At 38.4% G+C, this 6142-nt stretch overlaps 1 non-coding gene across 1 annotated transcript; it reads left to right on the plus strand.

The window, feature by feature from the left end:
• The first annotated feature begins 3746 nt into the window (after positions 1 to 3746).
• LOC133104619 (small nucleolar RNA SNORA70) lies at positions 3747 to 3881 on the plus strand. Its single transcript, XR_009703676.1, has one exon. It is a non-coding gene; the product is annotated as a small nucleolar RNA SNORA70 (small nucleolar RNA).
• Positions 3882 to 6142: the final 2261 nt, after the last annotated feature.

The following is a 6142-nucleotide window of genomic DNA, read 5'->3' on the forward strand; positions in this document are numbered from 1 at the left end:
ATACTGCAATACTGCAATATGGTGACGTGTTAACCATTTAACTTTAGTATAAAAGTTGAAAGACAAAAGAATTAAAAATAGCTATCACTATAATAATTTGTTAATAAATACACAACATAAAAAGATGTAAAGTGTGACATCAAAACATAAGATGTGTATGTTGCGGGGGGAATAAAAGGGTAGATTTTTTGTGTGATCAAACTTAAGTTGTTATCAGCTTAAAATAGACTGGTATATCTATAAGATGTTTCAAATAAGCCTCAGGACAACTACAAAATCAAAACCTATAATAGATGCACACAAGATTAAGAAAAGGAATCAAAGTATACCACTATGAAAAATCACCAATTCACAAAGGAAGAGAGTAAGAGAGGAAGAAAGGAACAAAACAACAACAAAACAACCAGAAAGGAATGAATGGGATGACAATAGTAAGTCCTTACCTATCAATAATTGCTTTAAGTGCGAATGGATTAAATGCTCCAAACAAAAGACATAAGAGTGGCTGAATGAATAACAAACAAACAAGACCCAACTATATGCTGCCTACAAGAGACTCACTTCAGTTTGAAGGACACATATACCTTCAAAGTGTAAGAATGGAAAAAGATATTCCAAGCAAATGGAAACCAAAAGAGAGCAGAGGTAGCTATATTTATATCAGCAAAATAGACTTTAAGTAAAAAAGAGACAAAGAAGGACATTATATAATGATAAAGGGGTCAATTCATTGAGAGGATATATAATTGTAAATATATACGCACCCAACATTGGAACACCTAAATATGTTAAGCAAATACTAATAGATCTGAAGGGAGAAATAGACAATAAAATAATAGTAGGGAGCTTCAATGCTGCACTTTCAACAATGAATTGATCATCCAGATAGAAAATCAATAAGGAAACATTGAACTTAAATGATACTTTAGACTAAAAGAATCTAACAGACATACATAGAACATTCCATCCACCAACAGTAGACTACATATTCTTTTTATGTGCACATGGAACATTCTCCAGGATAGATTGTATGTTAGGTCACAAAAGAAGTCTCAGCAAATTTAAAAAGATTAAAATTATACCAAGTATCTTTTCTGATCACAATGGTATGAACCTAGAAATCAATAACAGGAGGAAAACTGTAAAATTCTCAAATATGGGGGTACTAAACAACATACTCCTGAATAACCAATGGGTCAAAGAATTTTAAAACAATTTTCTGTCTTCCAGTAATTGCCTCTATAACTCTAATTAACATGGCCTCCCAATGTTCTTGATTTTTTATCTCCCCATATTTTCTACTGAACTTCTCTTACATCACATGAGGATTTGATGTATATCCTTTTCTATCTTGCCCTCCTTAGTTTTGGTAGGTAGATCTTTTGTACTTGTCTGCTGATTGTCTTTACCAACCATTCTTTTCCTTGTATTTTCTAATTTAAGCCACTCTACCATGTATTGCTGCTACTACGTACACGAAAAAATGTTTTTTTTAATGTATACGAGGCCAGACACTTTTATGTCACTTTTCTGGCTGTAAATATTTTCTCCCTTTTGGATCTGAATGCATTTTTGTCTTTGATTCAATCTGCATCACTTCAATTAAAGGACAGGAAAATAAAACTCACATGGGAATCCTTGTGTATGTGAAATGGAAGCTTCATCAAATATTAAACCACACACACACACACACACACACACACAAACACACACACAACCAAACTCAACACCTGACTCTTCCTTTTATCTGACCAACAAGGGTGAGAGACTCTGAAATCCTCCCTGGGATCCATGTAAATGACCAAGGCAGTTAGGTAGCAAATGATCCTCAAAGTGGGCATCCTTCCAACAAATGTTTGCATTGATTTCGTTATTTCTAAAGGTTGACTGAGCCAGAGAGAACAAAAGGATAAGGCAAAAACCATCTCTTTTACTGCCCCCTGTCCTGTATTTCAGGATGAGAATGTGATATTGGATGAATTCTGTGATCATTTGGGGAATTGTAGACGGTCTTTCTTGGGGGTGAGACGTGCTGGTGGCTGGGTAAGACCAAACTGAGCCATGGAGTCAGGTGTCCAGAAGTTCCGTCTGCTGCCTGTTAGTTGTTCTTTACGACATTTGGGGATTAAGCTGCTTAAAATGGGTTAGAGACAACCAACCCACTTACGTTGACATACTATCAAACATTTATTTTGTTTGAATTTTTAACTTGTAATTCTTCCACTTTTCATGCTGTGAAATGCAGTATGTCGCTTCCATATTTCAGATGAAGAAATGAGAGTGGGTTTTCAGCGTGTGTTAAATAGAAATAAGGAAAGAATGTCTTATCTAAGAATTTCCTGGCGACTGAAGGAGGAGGACAGAAAAAAAGGGTGAGAAGAATCGGGGGATGAATGCAGTCAGGGTGTCCTGGGAAAAAGCCAGAGGCACGAGGAGAGCAGGATGAACTCATAAGGAAGCACCTTTTCATTATGAAGAAAATTACTGCTGACTCCTAAATGTAGGTAGCTATGTGTTAACAAGATTTTAATGTTGAAAATATTACAAATATGGCTAGTAATGGGAGATTTAATAATATATTATCCAAGAAGAAATGGTTGATTTTGCTTATCTTAATCTTAGTAAAAGAAGACACAAAGGACCTGAAACTTTAATCATTTTGGCAAAAGGAATTAATCTTTTTGTTTACCTGGTGACTTGACTTTGGTGAGCAATGGGATACTGGAGGATGAAAATTTTAACCTGATGCTGTCTGATAGAAATATAGTGCCAACCAGACACGTAATTTAAAATTTTCTTGTACCCACATTATAAAAAGTATAAAGACACAGGTGAAATTAATTTTTTTAATTTTTAATTTTTATTTTTTTCTTCCAGCTTTATTGAGGTATAATTGACATATACCTTAATATATATACAGTACTGTATAGTTTAAGGTGCACAGCATAATGATTAGACTTACATACGTCATGAAATGATTATCACAGTGAGTTTAGTAGACATCCATCATCTCATATACATACAAAATTAAAGAAATAGAAAAAAATAGTTTTCCTTGAGATGAGAACTCTCAGGACTTATTCTCTGAACAACTTTCATATATAACATACAGCAGTGTTAACTATATGTGTCATGTTGTACATTACATCTCTAGTACTTATTTATCTCATAACTGAAAATTTGTACTTTTGACCACCTTCTTCTGATTCCCCATACCTACACCCACCTTCACTAACCACAAATTCGATCTCTTATTCTGTTTGTTTGTTTTTGAAGTATAATTGTCTTACAACACTGTTAGTTCCCATTACACAAGACAGTGATTTGATATTTCTATACATTTCAAAAGGATCACCAGGATAAATCTAGTTACAATACGTCAATGTAAAGACATTACATAGTTATTGACTGTATTCCCCACACTGTACACGTCATAACGGTGACATTTATTTTGCAACTGCAAGTTTGTACCTCTTAATCTCCCTCACCCATTTCTTTCCTCCCCCCGAGTCCTTCCCCCTTCTCTGTATCTATAACCCTGTTTCTGAAACAGGTAACTTAATTTTAATAATGTATTTCATTTAACCTAGTGTATTTTAAATGTCCTCATTTCAAACATAATCAACATAAAAATTATTAAAGAGATAGTGTACATATTTTTCATTCTAAATTTTGAATGTCAGTGTATTTTTCACACTGATAGACCATCACAGTTGAGACACAACATTTTTCATAGTTCAAGTGATTTGCAGACAATTAAGCTGACCGCGCTCTTTTCCCCATGGGGGCCCGGTGTGCAATGGCTGCAAACAGCAGCCTCCTCGGTAGTGTATGCAGCTTGTTGCCTGTGTGGGTTGTCCTAAGGGGCCTTGGAGACAGCCCTTGCCAGTGGACATCATGACTGGCATGCTGTCCCCAATCCAGGCTCCAGACAGGTATGCACGATGCCTTTGGAAAGCCCCAGGGCACAGTGGCCAGGGTCCACATTGGCCAAGTCATAATGTCCATCCGCAGCAAGCTGCAGAACAAGGAGAATGTGATTGAGGCCCTCCACAGGGCCAAGATCAAGTTCCCTGGCAGCCAGAAGATCCACATCTCCAAGAAGTGGGGATTTACTAAGCTTAATGCAGATGAATTTGAAGACATGGTGGCAGAAAAGCGAGTCATCCTGGATAGCTCTGGGGTCAAATACATCCCTAATCGTGCTCCCTGGACAGATGGTGGACAGTGCAGTTCCCTGCACTCATGAGAGCCTTGGTGCTGTCCCTTCTTTACACACACCCACCAATAAATTCTACTTTCCTGTCCAAAAAAAAAAAAAAATAGTTCAAGTGAAATGTATCTCTACTCAGACAATAAAGTTGTGTTTCACAGGAAAACATATTTACTCTCCTTTAGTTTGAAGACTTAAATTAATTAAAATGAAACAAAATTAAGGATTCAATTCCTCAGTGGCACTAGCCCTATTTCAAGCACTCAGCAGTCACACATGGCCGTGGCCTGCTGTTATGGGCCGGACAGCTCTCACCCAAGGGGGCTCTTGGGATGTTCATGTAGTCCAAGTCTGCTGCCAATCTTCCAGCAAGAACTTATTGGGTTAGAATAGACATAGTTTGTGCACATCCTGGCTTTATGGGCTGAATTGTGTGCCCCCAAATTCATGCGTTGAAGCCCTAACTCCGAGGTACTCACGTTACAATGAGGTCACTAAGGTGGGCCCTAATCCAATATGACTGGTGTCCTTATAAGGGGAGGGGAGGGAATTTGGGCACAAGGAGAGACATGATACCAGCACGCACACAGAGGCAAGGCCAGGTGAGGACACAGCGAGAAGGTGGCCGTCTGCAAATGAGGGAGATGGGCTTCAGAAAAACCAACCCTACCAACACCTTGATCTTGGACTTCCAGCCTCCAGAAGTGAGAAAATAAATTACATCCACTAATATTTGCTATTATTTAGAACATTGCACATATTTTCAGTAACTTAAAAATGAATGCCTATTCTTCACATCTACTAATCCCCCCAGGAAGTACAACTTTTTCCCACTAGATTTAAATAATAAATCCACTCATGTTAGGAGATTCTGAAGCTGCCCAGTCTGTGGTATTTTGTTACGGGAGCCTAAGCAGCTAATAAGGCCCAACACACAGAGGGTTAAGAAAAATCTGGTAAGGGCTTCACCATTTCAGATGTGCTCTTCCCATTTTGTCACAGGCTTCATACTTGAATGTCCCACAAATCCTTAGAGCTTGGATCTCTGAAAATCAATTTAAGAAACACACACGTCCAAGGGTGTGTGTGTGTGTGTGTGTGTGTGTCTTTAGCTGGCTTTGTGCACAAGTTTTTAAGTGGCTGTTTGGCCAGGATGTTGCGTGTGTTTTCCATTTGGAAGGTGGGAAGTGAATGAGTCACACTGACAAACCACAGACACGCGGCTTTGAGGTTCAAAATGAAGTGTTGGTGGCCATCCTCTTGCCTTTGTCCATCACAGACGTGGAGCCTCTTCATCATCACCCACGTTCGTTAACAGCATCTGTGTCTATGCTAATACAATCAGGAAACGAGGCAACCCATCTCTTCCTTCCCAGAGAGAACAGGGTGATCAGCCATTAGTGATTCACACTGATGAGCCTCCACTAATTGAGCAGAATGTAATTAGTGATTACGTAATATTTGAGCTCTTGCAACTGTCATTAATGTCCACGATTCACCAGAGATGAGCCCTGCCGAATGGAGTGTGATTGCCACGGCTAAATCTAGTTAATCTGGGGTATCTTAATCAACACGGGATGCACTTTAGGCAGCGGTTAAAAGCTCTGGTGACCTCGGAGAAAACCCTGCCATCCACCAAGGTCTGGATTGCTTACGATAGGGATCCCTTTCCAAAGAGAAATTTAATAATTAAATGGCCTGGAAAACTTGAGGGCAGAGTGATTGGATGATATTAACACATTTAGATTTTTCTGTAACAGATATGGTGACTGAAACATTGTACTGGTGCCGGCATTAATTTATGACACATCTGATATTGACTCAGGGTGTATTATCTGTTGAAGTTATAATAGTTTTTGTAATGTGGCTAGGAGAACAGGATTAAGCAATAGTTCTTTATAAGAGGAAAGATGACTAGTTATAATGGCC

Source organism: Eubalaena glacialis, chromosome 13, assembly GCF_028564815.1.
Source record: "Eubalaena glacialis isolate mEubGla1 chromosome 13, mEubGla1.1.hap2.+ XY, whole genome shotgun sequence".
Lineage (NCBI taxonomy): Eukaryota > Metazoa > Chordata > Mammalia > Artiodactyla > Balaenidae > Eubalaena > Eubalaena glacialis.